At 47.1% G+C, this 17,549-nt stretch overlaps 1 non-coding gene across 1 annotated transcript; it reads left to right on the forward strand.

The window, feature by feature from the left end:
* Window positions 1-5,950: 5,950 nt before the first annotated feature.
* Window positions 5,951-6,053, forward strand: LOC123461136. Its single transcript, XR_006637454.1, has one exon. It is a non-coding gene; the product is annotated as a U6 spliceosomal RNA (small nuclear RNA).
* Window positions 6,054-17,549: the final 11,496 nt, after the last annotated feature.

The raw sequence follows: 17,549 nt of genomic DNA on the forward strand, positions 1-17,549 counted from the left end.
TAGCAGTTAAAGGTGTTTGTTTGCAAGTCCTGCCTACCTGGATTCAGTTCCCCAATACCCATGTGAAGCTGCGCAGGCATTCATATGCAGTGGCAAGAGATGCCCCCAACACATACACATGTCTAAATGACAGCAGGAAAAAGGAAAAAGAAAGGACAGAAGAAAGAAAAGAAAAAGAAAGGCGCTTCTCTGAGTTTTGTGTACACCCTTTCCCCGCGAAGAGTCTCACTTTGGTGCAGGGACAACCCTTGAGATGCAAACAAGGCTTCTCTCAGGACTGCCCTCAGCTGTCTGCAGAGGCCGGCACTGGCTGCATGTCCTTGTCTTACTAGTGCCGCTGAACTGGGTTTCCGGGCTAGTAGCCTGAGCTTATCTCTAACTCTGTCACCTCTTCTTCTTTTTTTTTCTTTTTAATTTTTTTTTTTGGTTTTTCGAGGTAGCATTTCACTCTAGCCCAGGCTGACCTGGAATTCACTATAGAGTCTCAGGGTGGCCTCGAACTCATGGCAATCCTCCTACCTCTGCCTCCCGAGTGCTGGGATTAAAGGCGTGCGCACCACGCCCAGCTCTCACCTCTTCCTTTGAAAGGTGTATGTGTGTGTGTGTGTGCACGCACGAGCGAGCGAGCGAGCGAGTGAGCGAGAGAGAGAGAGAGAGAGAGAGAGAGAGAGACTAGAACCTAGGGCCTCATGCATGCTAGTCAAGTGTTCTATCGCTGAGTTACTACTCATCCCCCTCCAGATTCAGCCACTTCCAGGACCCTGTATCACCACTACTACCAATTCCTTCCCTCCATTTCTGTGAAGGCCCATGTTCCTTCCTTTTCATGTTGTATGTACAGCATCTTTTTAAAACATATATATTCTTATTTATTTATTTGCAAGGAGAGAGGGGGGATGCAAAATGGGGACTTCAAGTCCTCTATCCACTGCAAACAAACTCCAGATTCATGAGCCACTTTGTACATTCTACGTGGGTATTAGGAAATTGAACACAGGCCACTAAGCTTTGCAAAGAAGCACCTTTAACCACTGAGCCATCTCTTCAGCCCCAATTACAGCTTCTTAATTGTCTCTGTCCTCTGAACTACCAGATATACTGCTATTAAAATACTGGCCAACAGTAAACTAGAAATGAGATATAAAGGGAAGAGAAAGGAAGGGAAGGGGGTACTTAATAGGATGGTATTGTATATATGTAAGTAGAAGAATAGATTAATGGGAGTGTAAAGGCCCAAAGTGAGGTCAGGGGAAAAGATTGAGTAAAGGAAGGGTGGAGGGAGGTCTAATCAAAATCTAAGAGGATATAAATAAATCATATGGAATCCTACTTTTTTGGACAATGGAACACTCAGGAGCCATAGATTGTTGCTAGAAATTTTTCAGTGCCAGGGGTGGGATACCTTCCAATGAGTTGTTGGCCAGGGAGGTAGGTCCCTGATGCCCCCAAAACATCATAGGCCATTGCTGAGGCCCTTGGTTTCCCAGCAGGAATAGATGGTAACACCCAATTGCTGAAGACTCCACATACTTGGGCTACAAAGCCACTGAGAAGTCCTGCTGGAACTGAGCTGATAACCTCCTCCCTGTAGACCAGCTGACAGAAAGCTGGAAGAAGCCATTCTGCATGCAGTTCAATGGGAGAAAGAGAAATCACCAATGAAGATACTCCATAGTGAATGCTGCAAGCCTTATATTTGGCCAGCCAGAACAAATGAGCTGATGGGTGCAATAGTGGCACATCTGTCATGGTAGAAACCAACTGCCCTCTAATTGGACTGGAGTCCCACTCCATGAGAGGGAACACATCCCTGATACTGAAAACTTAAAACAGGGTAGTCATGAGCCTGAGGGGTGTAAGGTCTACTGCTGTCTGGCTAAATGTATATACTATGCTTATCAAACTGCTCAGTAAGCACTTCTCTTAATCTTCATACCCTTATATTAATGCTACTCCCACTTTTGGTAGAGAATCTTCTCTTTTTAGATGGCAGTGACTTTAGGATGACTCAGAAGGCATCATGGAGCTGGAAAGAAGTGACTGGAGAGCTCAGTACTGCAATATCTCGATCCCACCTTCCAAGGCTCAGGGTCTAATGCGGAAGAGGTAGTGGAAAGAATGTAAGAGCCAAAAGAAAGGTAGGACTCCTTACAATGTGCTCCCCCCAGACACAAAATGGCCTGGATATCCATGACCTCACAGTGCCTGACACTACCTACACAAGACCATCATAATAGGAGGAAAAGATCATGACATCAAAATAAAAGAAAGACTGATTGAGATGGGGAGGGGATATGATGGAGAATGGAGTTTCGAAGAGGAAAGTGTGGGAGGGGTATTACCATGGAATATTTTTTATACTCATGGAAGTTGTTAATAAAAATTTGAAAAAAGAGCCGGGTGTGGTGGCGCACGCCTTTAATCCCAGCACTCGGGAGGCAGAGGTAGGAGGATCGCTGTGAGTTTGAGGCCACCCTGAGACTTCATAGTGAATTCAAGGTTAGCCTGGACTAGAGTGAAACCCTAACTCCAAAAACCAAAAAAAGAAGAAGGAGGAGGAGGAGGAGGAGGAGGAGGAGGAGGAGGAGGAGGAGGAGGAGGAGGAGGAGGAGGAGAAAACATTGAAAACAAATACTGGCCAAGCCAGGCATGGTGGCGCACTCCTTTAATCCCAGCACTTGAGAGGCAGAGGTGGGACGATCTCCATGAGTTCGAGGCCACCCTAAGAAAGACATAGTGGATTCCAGGTCAGCCTGAGCTAGAGTGAGACCCTACCTCGAAAAACTAAGGAAAAAAAACCAAAAACTGGCCAAATATTTCACTCTCCAAAACTCTTCAGGGGTAGGTGCTATGGTAGTAGATTCAGGAGCTTATTAAAGCTTTAGATTTCTAGCCGCCTGGCTGGGGGAGGTGTCACTGTGGATGGGTGCTAGGGTGCAGTGTTTGGGGGCCAACCTGAATTCTAGCCGAAGATAGCAGAGTGCTTAAGCTCTGCCTGGGTTCCGGGAGAGCGCTGGCCTGCGCTGGAGGTGGCTGCTTTCCTCTCTCCGCATCCTGTGGAAGGGGCCAGATTCTCCCACCACCACGGAGCTTCCCCTGAATCTGCAAGCTTCAGTAAATTCCCTTGCTCCCATAGCTGTGTCTGGTCTGGAGGTTCATCCCAGCAACGTGAAGCTGATAGGACAGGTGCCTAGAACATTAGATGATAGGAATCAAGAAGTAAAATAAAGTAGAGAAGGGCATATGAAATGCTAGAATCAGAGAACCAACATTTTAGAGGCTGGGCAGAGGAATTCACCGAGAAAGCAACCACTGGTGAACTGTGTGGCCAGTCCACGTTTGATAGCTATGGGGGCATTTTCTTTCTTTCTTTCTTTTTCTTTTTCTTTTTTTGTTTTTTCAAGGTAGGGTCTTGCTCTAGCCCAGGATGATCTGGAATTCACTCTGTAGTCTCAGGGTGGCCTTGAACTCACAGTGATCCTCCTACCTCTGCCTCCCGAGTGCTGGGATTAAAGGCATTTGCCACCACACCTGGCAACAATTTCATTTTTGCATATTTTCTTCCTTTCTTTCTTTCCTTCCTTCCTTCCTTCCTTCCTTCCTTCCTTCCTTCCTTCCTTCCTTTCTTTCTTTCTTTCTGGTTTTTTGAGGTAGGGTCTCTCTGGCTCAGGCTGACCTGGAATTCACTATGTAGTCTCAGGGTGTCCGTAAACTCACAGCAGTCCTCCTACCTCTGCCTTCCAGGTGCTGGGATTGAAGGCGTGTGCCACCACGCCCAGCTCTTATCATCATTTTTATCTCTGGATGAGTGTATGTGGTGTGTATGGGTGTGAGTATAGGCACATGCATGCTATGGTGTGTGTGTGTGGAGGTGAGAGGTCAGCCTCGAGTATCAGCCTGCACCTTGAGGCAGGATCTCGTTGGGCACTACGTACAGCAGGCTAGCTGGCCCGTGAGTTTCCAACGCTGCCTGCCGCTGCCTCCATCTCGCCATACGCGTGGTGGGATTACAAACGTGCATTACCACATCCGGCTTCATGTGGGTTTGGGAGATCTAAACTTACGTCCTCCCGCTTATACGACAAGCTCTTTACCCCACTAAGCCACCTTCCCAGCCTGCATGTTGTCTTTATTTTATATCAAAATTTATTTGTTGACAAGTTTTGTGTGTGTGTGTGTGTGTATATATATATATATATATTGTATTTTGACCATATTCACCTCCAATTACTTTCTCCTACCTCCCACCCCTGCCCACTGAACCCCTTCTTCCCAACTTTTGGTGGTGGTGGTGAGGTGATTGTGTGAATGTTTGAAGCAGTATCTCCCTCTGGCCCATGTTGACCAGGAACTCACTCTGTAGCTCAGACTGTCCTTGAACTCATGGTGATCTTCCTACCTCAGCTTCCCAAGTGCTATGACTAAAGGCATGTGCCACCGTGACCAGCTTGATGTCTGTATTTTTTTTTAACCCATTCAGTCTAATTAGGGTTGCTTGCATGAGCATGGGTGGAAGATTATTGGAGCCTAGGCACTGAAGAAAGCATTGTCTTTAAATTTGAGTGTTTAAAGGCAATTTCCGTTACTACTATGTGATGGTCTACTAAGTGTCCGTTGTGATAGAGTAGCCGGGCATCTGTAACAATGGGCCCGGTTTCTTGGCAGTTGACCATGATCCTTGGAGGAATGGAGAATTCTGTTCATGCAGCCATGGCCCAAGTCACTCTCCTAACCTCTAGGTGTGAGTCTCTCAGATCTCTGTGCTAGGCAGGTAGAATGGAATTTGAACAGAATATGCCTGGGCCAGACCTGCAGATCAGATTACACACATCATTTCCATGGGGGTTCTACTGGTGAGAAGTCACATGCACCTACCTGTGTGGTCAGCACTGCCCTGAACACTTTATATCTGACCTTGCTGAATTTTCTCAACCATTTTCCAAGGCAGGGATTATTAAACACATTTTGCTGATGAAGAGTGTTGTCTCAAGCCACACCTGATACCTACCTAAATCACTTCTGGGTAAAGCACGTATACAAACAATTATGGTTTGATGAATAACCCTACTAAGCCTGGAGTCCTTTGGAAGCAGAAATCTCGGTGGGTGTGTCTGTGGGGTCAGGGGGCAGACAATGCCAGGCTCTTCAGACACAAGCTTCTCTTGAGCCTCAGCTCACACACTTGGGAGCCTGGAGTGAGGCAAAGTGTCTTTTGCAATCTTGTTGCCCTTTCTTCTAGGATGAGACTGAGATGTCTCTGAAGAGCCCAGTAAAATCCTAGATGGTGAGTTCATGGCAAACTGTCAGGCCTCAGAGCACTGTTGTCCCGTGTTGTTCATGGGGGAGTTTGAGACAGGGAAAAGTCGCAGTTAATAAGGCACACAAACCAGGGCCAAGTCTTCCAGCCCTGGTCCTTGCCTGGCTGTCAAGACGTGATCTCAGAGCTTTTTCTTCCTTTGCTTAGGAATATGGTGGGCTCCCAACACCCCCCAGAAATGGCTAGTATCCACTGGAGATTTCACATAATGTCCAGAGGAGTCAGCCACCTATATTTGTTCCCATTGATCCCATGAAGCACTGGGGCACGTTGCACAAACAGAACACAAGCAAAGAATAAACCCCACATACGAAGACTGACTGCTGCTTTCACACAACTCATCACCCATACCCCATGGTGAATACCAGCAATCCCGCTAAGGAGGGCCCTCAGCAGAATGGGGGTAGGGAAAGCCAAGCATGGTGGTGCACACCTTTAATCCCAGCTCTTGGGAGGCAGAGGTAGGAGGATCATGGTAAGTTCGAGGCCACCCTGAGAGGTCAGCCTGAGCTAGAGAGACCCTACTTCAAAAACCAAAATAATAAGAATGGGGGCAGGGAGGAGGGAAATTATGGTACCAGCGCATGAGGTATCCATACAAAGTATAGACTTGATAAAAAATAAATGGAGTTCTTGCTTCAGCAGCACATATACTAAAATTAGAGCAACACAGAGAAGATTAGCATGGCCCCTACACAAGGATGACACGCAAATTAGTGAAGCGTTCCATATTAAAAAAATAAAATAAAAAATAGGGGCTGGAGAAATGGCTTAGTGGTTAAGGTGTATGCCTGTGAAGGCTAAGGATCCAGGTTCGATTCTCCAGGTCCCACGTAAGCCAGATGCACATGGTGGCACATGCGTCTGGAGTTCAATTGCAATGGCTAGAGGCCCTGACATGCCCATTCCCTCTCTCTCTCTCTCTGTCTCTAATAAATAAATAAAAATAAATATTTTTTTAAATATTTTTTTAAATTTTTGTTTATTTTTATTTGAGAGCGACAGACACAGAGAGAGAGACAGATAGAGGGAGAGAGAGAGAATGGGCGCGCCAGGGCTTCCAGCCTCTGCAAACGAACTCCAGACGCGTGCGCCCCCTTGTGCATCTGGCTAACTAGGACCTGGGGAACCGAGCCTCGAACCGGGGTCCTTAGGCTTCACAGGCAAGCGCTTAACCACTAAGCCATCTCTCCAGCCCCAAAATAAATATTTTTAAAAGATAAAGTAAGAAGAAATAACCTCTCTTTGTTCAGGCATGTGGAGGTCAGTTTGGGGATCTCTGCAGTGGACATCTCTGCCCTCCTCCCACCACTAATGAGTTCTGTGTGTCCACAGGTTTCTGTCTCGTCCTCCGTTTCTCTGGGGGTAATGGGAGGGACTGTCTGTCTGCCCATGGGAGTCTGCAGACAGAGGAAGCAGTACTCAGCCCTGGGAGAGGGATATTGCATGCAACTTTGCCGCGGACTGACTCTCGGGGAGATCAGAACCGAGGGAGAACAAGGGCGAAGGCTCAGGGAGAACTCGGGATTCGGCGAGGAAATGACAGACAGACACACTCAAGTTGAATATGCTGCTGCAATTTACTGAAGGTTTCATGAAGATTTTATACAGATTGAACAGAGAAACTTAGCAAGCCAACAAGTGATCTCAGAAATCATTAATCTAAACAATCTTGAGTATTGTTCTATTGTAAGCATACATGTAATGTTGATCAGGCAGGAACTGTACCCATTTTTTAAGAAGGGCGTCTTGTATCATTGACCACAACATTATACAAACAGAAACTAGGTGTAAGGTGAATAACAGGTTACTTATTTCTTATACCCCAAGGACTGTATAAACACCAAGGCTTACGCTTCCTTGTTAAGCGTTCCCGTAAATGGAAGAGAATGCCATAGCCTCCTTTTTACTTCATAATTCACCCATCTATTACCGAATTCATCATATCCTCCCTCATAGGGGAGTGGAACTAAGTAGATTCCAGCTCTAGGAGTCCACCATCTGCCCTTGATCAAGTACTGAACATATCCCCCAGGAAGTTTCCTGGTGGGAATGTCTAAGTTTTGTAACTCCTTTTCTGCAGAACTGTCATGTTTCTTATGAACACTACCGATCAACATTTCTACTTTCATATTCTCAGGCTCAGTATCGTTCTCAAACATCATAAGCTGTTTTTACTTTACACCATCTAAAAACTGTTCTAGAGTTAATTTTTTATTCCTAGTAGAGTTATACATTCTCTCCATTGCCCTAATCATAGGAGGGGCACATTCAATGCTTAGATTGTTTCTTGTACTCTGATTGCGTGCATGATTACTAATAAGTGTTGAATTAGCTGTTCTTAGACAAACAGCTAGAAGAAAGCAGGAAAGAAACAGCATTGGCGCCAGCAATTAGGTCGTCGTGACTTCATGGGCAGCAGGAACCTTTACAGTAACTGACTGCCAAGGGGTCACCGGGGGCATCCCTCCGAGGAGTGCTGGCCCTCTGTCCTCAGCTCTCTTCCAGTGCAGAAGCATTTCTGCTTGCTACACAGGCGAGGTCGCCGTGGACGTAGCGCAACTTCACACACGAGGCAGGTAGCAAGCCTGGGAAAGTCTAATCTTCTGCAGCAGATTCAAACCTCTGACAGCGCAACACGCTCTGGGATCCTCCAGTTGTTTCTCTGCCCTTAGGAGCCCTCCCTACTGGTGTTGCCTGTCCTAGCTGGGAAGACAGACTTGGAGACAGAAGACCTGAGTCTAAATTGCAGTCTTCCTACTTTCTCTTGCAATTGACTTTACCCTACTGAGTTTAAGTAGAAGTGAAAACATCATTCCCAAGATTATAGATAGAAGTAGTTTAGAAATATATCAAAACCTGAGGCTGGAGAGATGGCATAGCAGTTTTGCCGGCAAAAACAAAGGACCCAGGTTGAAATCCCCAGGACTCACATAAACCATAAGTAAATAAATAAATAAATAAATGCCAGGTGTAGTGGCCAGCGCCTTTAGTCCTGGCACGCGGGAGGCAGAGGTAGGAGGATCACCATGAATTCAAGGCCACCCTGAAACTACAATAGTGAATTCCAGGTCAGCCTGAGCTAAAGTGAGACCCTACCTCAAAAAAGCTATAAATAAATAAACAAATAAATGTTTTTTTTTAAAAGGAAAGAGAGCTGGAGAGATGGCTTAGTGGTTAAGCGCTTGCCTGCAAAGCCTAAGGACCCTGGTTCTAGTCTCGATTCTCCAGGACCCACGTTAGCCAGATGCACAAGGGGGCGCACGCGTCTGGAGTTCATTTGCAGTGGCTGGAAGCCCTGACGCACCCATTCTCTCTCTCTGCCTCTTTCTCTCTGTCTGTCGCTCCCAAATTAAAAAAAAAAAAAAGAAAGAAATATGACAAAACTCACACAGGGAAAGGGCTCCTCCAGGATGTCTTAGTTAAACTGAGGTCTTAGAAAAATGAAGAGGTGTTAACCATTCTTGTCCTAGAATTCTAAAAAGGAAGTGGGGCCCCATGGGCAGGGTAGAAATGATGGCTGAACCAGAATCTACTGAAAAGTAGGTGCAACTTGCAGGTAGCTATGTGACTGGGGTCACCACAGGGAAATCTGTTTGAGAGGAAACCTTGGGGTGACTGCCACTGTCCAGCTGAGGAGGCTGTGCTCACGTTCTGAAGCTGAGTAATGAAGGCATTTGTCCCCAGGACCTGCGTGTCAGGGCGCTCTCTGGAGTAGCGTGCTAGGTGTGTCTTTGTTCCAGAAACCAAGTCTCTCCCTCAGCAGCCCCAACCACTGTGACCCTTGGGCGAGGGAGGGAAGGAGGGAGGAAACCTGTCAAAGGTTAACGCATTTGGGCTGGAGAGATGGCTTAGCGGTTAAGCGCTTGCCTGTGAAGCCTAAGGACCCCGGTTCGAGGCTCGGTTCCCCAGGTCCCACGTTAGCCAGATGCACAAGGGGGCGCACGCGTCTGGAGTTCGTTTGCAGAGGCTGGAGGCCCTGGCGCGCCCACTCTCTCTCTCTCTCCCTCTGTCTTTCTCTCTGTGTCTATCGCTCTCAAATAAATAAAATAAATAAAAATAAAAAAAAAGGTTAACGCATTTGGGAAAGTTGAACCAACATGTTTCCCACTAAGGTGACAGGTTTTCCATCTTAAAGAAAAGCCTTGAAATGCTCTATCTGATTTGAGGAGGCTCTGAGAAACATGCTTGTCCCAAGTAGCTAAATGATGGCAAATGGGCACCAAGAAGATGGTAGACCCACATCTCAGCTCCATCTTTGTTTGGAGTCCCAGTTATCACCTCAGCCCCTGCTGGTTCTGCTAAGCCCTCATTCCCTTCGGCACCATTCATACTGCTGGCATCAAGTGTCAAACCCACCCAAGTTCCCTTGATCACTAGGATGGCGCGTTAGGCTATGGGCCAGAGACTTCACTTGAGAACAATTCCCGGGCTCTAGCTAGCGTTGCATTGGGCACACGAGGTGGTCGTCTGTGCAAGGAGCACAGCGTGGAAGCTCTCACCAGGGGGACTCTGGTGTGCTCACACAGAGGGACCCTGCACAGTAAAGACTCGGGCCACCAGGACCTTCCACCATGTAGTGGTAACTCGGGATTCTGAGCAACTTTGACCCTGACAGAGAAGGCCGGGGCACTGCGGGAGCCATGCAGTGTGTGGACGTGGTGGCTAGAGATCAGTGAGATGGACAGACTACAGAAGGTCCCGGGGATCTATTTTTCTTTTGAAATGAGGACCTACTATGTAGCCCAGGCTCCAATTCACAATTCCTGTCCCCTCATCAGCCTTCCAACTGCTGGGACTATAGGCATTAAGAAATGTTTTCAGGGCGCTGGAGAGATGGCTTAGCGGTTAAGCGCTTGCCTGTGAAGCCTAAGGACCCCGGTTCGAGGCTCGGTTCCCCAGGTCCCACGTTAGCCAGATGCACAAGGGGGCGCACGCGTCTGGAGTTCGTTTGCAGAGGCTGGAAGCCCTGGCACGCCCATTCTCTCTCTCTCCCTCTATCTGTCTTTCTCTCTGTGTCTGTCGTTCTCAAATAAATAAATAAAAAATTTTTAAAAAAAAAGAAATGTTTTCAGGGGCTGGGGAGATGGCTAAGTGGTTAAAGGCACTTGCAAAGCCTGCTGGCCTGATTTCAATTTCCCACTGCACATGTAAAGCCAGTTGCACAAAGCCGTGTATTAACTGGAGCTTTTGTTTGTTTGTTTTTGATTTTTCGAGGTAGGGTCTCACTCTAGCTCAGGCTGACCTGGAATTCACTATGGAGTCTCAGGCCTCGAACTCACAGCAATCCTCCTATCTCTGCCGCCCAAGTGCTGGGATGTTTTTGTTTTTGTTTTTCAAGGTAGGTAGGGTCTTGCTCTAGCCCAGGCTGACCTAGAATTAGTCTCAGAAAGGCCTCAAAGTCATGGCAGTCCTACCTCTGCCTCCTGAGTGCTGGGATTAAAGACATGTGCCGCCATGCCTGGCCTGAACTTGTGTACAGCGGCAAGAAGCCCTGGCTTGCTCTCTCTTCTCTGTCTCTGTCTCTGTCTCTCTCTCTCTCCTCACAAATAAATAAATAAAATAATAAATATTTTCAGGAGGGAAGAGCAGGACTTGTTGGAGAGGGAGCCAATTATAAGAACAGAAGGCGTTGGGTGTGGTGGCAAACACCTTTAACGTCAGCACTTGAGAGGCTGAGGTAGAAGATCACCATGAGTTCAAGGCCAGCCTGAAACTACATAGTGAATTCCAGATCAACCAGGCTCGAGTGATACCCTACCTCAGAAACAAACAAACAAAAGGCAACAGCGTCGTGGATGTTGCTGCAGTAATGGTATTTGTACAGACATGGTACACAGTACATAGCATTTCCGTATCCCATTGTCTCAGCTCACCTCACCTCCCAGGAGCTCTGCAAGATGAGCATTGTTCTCCTCTGAAGACAGGCAGAATTCCCAGAGGTGGAGGCACCAGGGCAGAGGAAGCTATAAGAGCTCATCAATGACCCTCTCCACCTAGTTAAAGGTCATTGAAGATTTCTTATGACCTTTGGGGCTGGGAAGATGGCTCAGTGGTTGAAGATGCTTGCTTACAAAGCCTGACAACCTGAGTTAGATTCTCTGGCACCCACACAAAGCCAAATGCACTAAGTGGCACATGCATCTGGAGTTCGTTTGCAGTGGAAGGAGGATCTGGTGTGGCCATTCTCTCTCTTTCTCATAAATATTGAAAAATAAATAAATAAACATCATGAACCTCTTACAGTCTTTGGCTCTTTTTTCTAGTGATTTTATTTACTTAGTAGCAAGCAGACAAAATGGGTGTACCAGGTTCTCTTGCCTGTGAACTCTAGATGCATGCACTACTTTGTGCATCTGGCTCCAGATGGGTTCAGGGGAATTGAACCCAGGCTAACATGCTTTGCAAGCAAGTTGCTTGAATGGATGAGCCATCACTCCAGCAGAGAGAGAGAGAGGGAGGGAGAGAATGAGCACACCAGGGCCTCCAGTCACTGCAAATGAACACCAGAAGCATTCACACCTTGTGCATCTGGCTTTATATGGGTACTGGGGAATCAAACCTGGTTCCTTTGGCTTTGCAGGCTTAACCACTAAGTCATGTCTCCAGCCACTAACTTTTTTGTTTGTTTGTTTGTTGTTTTTCGAGGTAGGGTGTCACTCTCTGGCCCAGGCTGACCTGGAATTCACTATGTAGTTTCAGGGTGGCCTTGAACTCACAGTGATCCATCTACCTCTGCCTCCCGAGTGCTGGGATTAAAGGTGTGTGCCACCCTGCCCAGCTCCCTAACTTTTTTTTTTTATGTCGGGTCTTGGAATTGAACTTGGATACTCTAACTTGAGCAACAATAAATTTATCCACTGAGATATCTCCTTAGCCCCCAATTTAGCAAATTAAATTTTTTTTTTAGCTGCACATGGTGGCACCCACCTTTAATCCCAGCACTTGAGAGGCAAAGGTAGGAGGACTGCCACGAGTTCGGGACCACCTTAAGACTACATAGTGAGTTTCAGGTTAGCCTGGCCTAGAGTGAAACCCTGCCACTAAAAACAAAACAAAACAAAAGCCAAGTGTGGTGGCACACGCCTTTAATCCCAGCACTCAGGAGGCAGAGGTAGGAGGATCGCCGTGAGTTCAAGACCACCCTGAGACTACAAAGTGAATTCCAGGTCAGCCTGAGCTACAGTGAGAAGCTACCTCGAAAAACCAAAAAACAAAAGAGAGAAAGAGAAAGAGATGACCCATCAGGGCCTCAGCAGCTGCAATTGCACTCCAGACTCTTGCGCCACCTAGTGGCATGTGTGACCTTGTGCTTGCCTCACCTTTGCGTGTCTGGCTTACACGGGACCTGGAGAGTCCACCTCACAGGCAAGTGTCTTAACTGCTAAACCATCTCTCTAGCCCAAATTATCATTTTTGAGTCCCCCCACCCCCCCCTGCACCCACCGATCTGCCCTTGGGGGGGGACAGGGGTGTCCAGGGGATGTGGTGGGTTGGTCTTGCTGTCCCTCAGCAGTCACCAGACCACCTGTCTTTTTCTTTTTCTTTTGAACATAATAAGTTTTTATTTCCCTTGGTGATACACCTATGGCTACATTCAGCTTCTAATAGCCTGCAACTTAGTAATAATAGCTTGGTTCAGTTTAGTTTATTGAAGACATAAAAATACTTGGCAGCCAGAGGCTGGTATAAAAGGTTCGACAGAATAAGATGCCAGCGGGGCCCTCAGGGCCTGTATATGGGTAATCTCAACACTTAGCAACTATGATTTATTCGTTTGGTGCCACACAGCACCCCATCAACATGATTTATGTAATTATGGAGGGGGAATTTAATTTCAATTTATAGAGGAAGAGGCCTTGATTTTTGTTTTTTGATTGCACACATTTCACCTTTTTATTAACATTCTTTTTGGCAGCAAATATTTCAACTTCTAACATTTCTCAGGAGAAAAGTCTTCATTTTATCTTTTAGAAAACAACAACAACAAAACAACAAGTTTCTGTACTTACTAAGAGGCTCAGGAACTTAGGCATTGCAGAGGTCTAGTGTGAAAAATGAAGCACTATTGGGAACAATTTTATCAATTTTCTAGAAGTGAAAATGGAAAATTTCATGGTTGTCAATATCATTAGACATGACAGAGTCCATTGCTGGGCATTAGGAAGTTTAGATAATATTGACAAAGAAATCCACCAAGCTACTATGAGTCAATTGTAGGCTATTAGAAGCCCAATGCAGTTACTGGTGTATCACCAAGATCCACTATAGAGAACTTTGTCTTTACTTTTTTTTTTTTAATTTTTATTTATTTATTTATTTGAGAGCGACAGACACAGAGAGAAAGACAAGTAGAGGGAGAGAGAGAGAATGGGCGCGCCAGGGCTTCCAGCCTCTGCAAACGAACTCCAGATGCGTGCGCCCCCTGTGCATCTGGCTAACGTGGGACCTGGGGAACCGAGCCTCGAACCGGTGTCCTTAGGCTTCACAGGCAAGTGCTTAACCGCTAAGCCATCTCTCCAGCCCTGTCTTTACTTTTTGTATGAAAAGTATGCCATTGGCAATGAGTAAAATTCAAGATGCATTCCACTATCTATTGAAATTGGATCCCCTCCCTCAGAAACTGGAGATTTAGACTGAACACTAGATATAGCTCCCCATTCAACTATTTACACATGGTGGATGGTGAGATTAGGGAATCTGTGAGCTTTAGTTCCTCACCAATCAGATAGACGTGTCCTTTACTGATCCTGGGAGATTTCCACACACTTGGCCTATCGGTCTTCATCACTGTTCATGGTACAGGGTGTTGAGGTCTAGACCAAGGTAGTCTTTTACCATACTTGTTTATTGGTAATTCTCACGATCCTTCATGACAAAGGCTTTGGACTCAATGTTTCCAATGGATGCAGTGACAGCTGCCTTCATTTCAGTCACTCCGGAGGCTTGGAAGTCAGATGTCAAGCAGCCAGCTGTGGGTCGTCTGGGAGAACCTTCTTCTCCGCTTCAACATCGTGCCTTGTTCTTGTAGCCTCAGAAAGTGGCCTGTGTGGTGGAAGGTCAACAGTGCCAAATACTGCAAGAAGTCACTTTTATCAGGGTTTGAATTCCATTCTTAAGGGAGAAGTCCTCCCACCTGTGTCTTTCTAATTTGTTTATTTGAGAGAGAGAGAGAGAGAAATGGGCAGGTAGAAAGAGAGCATGGGCGCTCCAGGGACTCCAGCCACTGCAAACAAACTCCAGATGCATGAGCCCCCTTGTGAGTCCTAGGGGATTGAACCTGGGTCCTTTGGCTTTGCATGAAAGCACCTTAACCACTAAGCCATCTCTCCAGCCCCAAATTTAGCTTTTTGTTTTGTTTTGTTTTTGTCTTTCGAGGTAGGGTCTCACTCTACTCACTCTAGTCCAGGCTGACCTGGAATTCATTATGTAGTCTCAGGCTGGCCTTGAACTCACAACAATCCTCCTACCTCTGCCTCCCAAGTGCTGGGTTTAAAGGTGTGTGCCACCATGCCCAGCCAAATTTGGCTTTTTTTTTTTTTGGTTTTTCGAGGTAGGGTCTCACTCTAGCCCAGGCTGACCTGGAATTCACTATGGAACCTCAGGGTGGCCTCAAATTCATGGCAATTCTTCTACCTCTGCCTCTCAAGTGCTGGGATTAAAGGCATGCGCCATCACGCCTGGCCAAATTTAGCATTAAGTGTAAGGTTCACTGGTAATGACCGTATTCTCATTGTTGTACAATCACCACCACCATCCATCTGCAGAACTCTTTGATCATCCCAGACTGAAGCTGGGTAGCAAGGACTCTCACTCTGGCTAACATTATGCCTGAGGATTCCCTGTCCATGTCCCTCTGTGCACAGTCTCTTGGAGTGTGACATTGCTCTGCTGCTGAGAACAGGTACGACAGCTCTGTGATACAGTTGGCTCAAGTGATAAGTGAGAAACTGAGGCAAAGGGACTCTAGCAGTCTGCTCCCTGAGCAGGTGGAGACTGAGAGGCCAGAGAGACCTCAGAAGACAATGCTGCACATCTGGGGGGAAAAACAGGCTCAGTGGGGCTGGAGAGATGGTTTAGCAGTTAAGGCACTTATCTGCAAAGCCAAAGGACCAAGGACCCATGTAAACTAGATGTACAAGGTGGCACATGGAGTTGGTTTGCAGTGGCTTGAGGCCCTGGCATGCCTATTCCCTGCCCCTCCAAATAAATAAATAATATTTTATAAAACAAGTTCAAGAGTCCCCTAAAACAACGTGTTCCCAGAAGACACACTGCCAGTAGCAGTGACTGCCCTTGTCCCTCAGTGGACTCACCCAGTCAGCAAAGACCACTGGGGCAAAGGCTGAGAAGAGCCTCCCTAGGGTGGAGCCACATGAGCCTGAGGGGAGACTGGCGTTGAAGAAGCGGGGTGCTGTACCATGTTCCCTATAGCACAGGCCTGAGGCCCTGCTGAGTGCCATGGCTCTGGTGTGAGTAGTGTGACCAAATTGATTTACTCTTCTGGGCTTGCCTCCCTCCATGATACTGCTTGAGTGCATAAAAGTTGGGGTGGCCTGCAGTGAGGGGACAGTAGCCAGATTTGTGACTGGGAAGCAAAGGGAAGGAGTGGAGGCTCAGGACGAAGATGCTCTCCCTGCTCGGTGGGATGGCTTTCCTGGCTGGGTCCTTCCTGCTCCTAAAGCTTGCCTCCTTCTACTGGGAAAAGAGCCACCTTCCTCCTGGGCCCCTCCCGCGGCCCCTGCTTGGAAATTTAGGGCAGCTAAACTTTCAGCTTCACCCAGCAGCGCTGATCCAGGTAGGAAATGGGTCCTCAAGCTCATGGTCCTAAAGGTATAGACAGAGGTCTTCCCTCTCCTTTTGGCCCAGGACGCTGGAGGTAGAAACAAGGAATTGGAAGCAGACCTGTGGGAGTGGGAAAATCCTGATCTTGTCACTGGCTAGCTATGGAGCCTTGAACCTCAAGGACAGAGGCACACGGGATTACGAACATGGAGGGCAAAGACTGCTCAGGAAGGGCGAGGTAAAGCCTACAGTCGACCCGAGGGGGTTCTAAGGGCAGGAAATCCACCACAAATGTCACACAAATGACAGAGAAAACCATGTGGCAGCATTCCAGGAGAGCACTGCTGTGGCCAAACGCATTTTCTGGAAAAGCCACTGGAGATGGGCTTAGGAGGAATGGGACTGTCACCTGCACGCTCAAGCGACATTTCTCGAGTAAGCATCGGACCAAGCCGCCTTCCATGGTAGACAAGGTCAGCACTTGGAGGGCTCCTGCCGTGTTGAGTGGTGCGAAATCAGGGTGATGGAACAGCTGAGAACTACGGCGGGTGAAAGACCCTGACTCTGTCTTGTGGATCAGCTCTCTCCTCAGTCAGTGCTGCCCACATATTTTTTAAACATTTTACTTTAAACATTTAGTTACTAATGAGAGAGAGAGAGAGAGAGAGATAGAGAGAGAGAGAGGGGGGCATGCCTCTTGCCACTGTGAGTGAATTCCAGACGGGTATGCTGCATTGTGCATCTGGTATTACATGGGTTCTGGGGAATTGAACTTGGGCCATCAGATTTTGTAAATAAATGCCTTTAATTAACAAGCCATCTCCCCAGCCCCCCGAATTTTTTAAAATTTCTATTTGAGGATCTTAGGTACTTGGGGTCTCCAGGATCTTCATGAGTAGAAAGAGCATTATACTGGGGGACAGGAGACCTTACTTTCTGCTGTCTTTGCCCTCTGGTTCCTAATCCATGAAATGGAGATAAAAATGCTTAATTTGGGCTGCAGCGATGACCTGGCCTTTAATGGCACTTAACTGCAAAGCCTAAGGAGCCAAGTTTGATTCCCTAGTAGCCATGTTAAAGCCAGATGCAGAGTGGTGCATGCATCTGGAGTTTGGAGGCCCTGGAGTACCCATTCGCCTCTCTCTCTCTCTTTCTTGTTCCCTCTGCTTGAAAATAAATAAAAAGAAATACAAATTAAAATGTCTTAAAAATGTTTACTTTGGCTGGGAATGGTGGCGCACACCTTTGATCCCAGCACTGGGGAGGCTGAGGTAGAAGGATCATTGTGAGTTCGAGGCCAGCCTGAGACTACACAGGGAATTCTAGATCAGCCTGGGCTAGAGAAAGACCCTACCTCGAAAAACCCACCAAACAAACATGCTTACTTTGCAAGCACATTCACTGAAAGTAGACTCAACATATGAGAAGCCCACCCCACAGACACTGT

The sequence above is a fragment of the Jaculus jaculus genome, chromosome 5 (assembly GCF_020740685.1).
Source record: "Jaculus jaculus isolate mJacJac1 chromosome 5, mJacJac1.mat.Y.cur, whole genome shotgun sequence".
NCBI lineage: Eukaryota > Metazoa > Chordata > Mammalia > Rodentia > Dipodidae > Jaculus > Jaculus jaculus.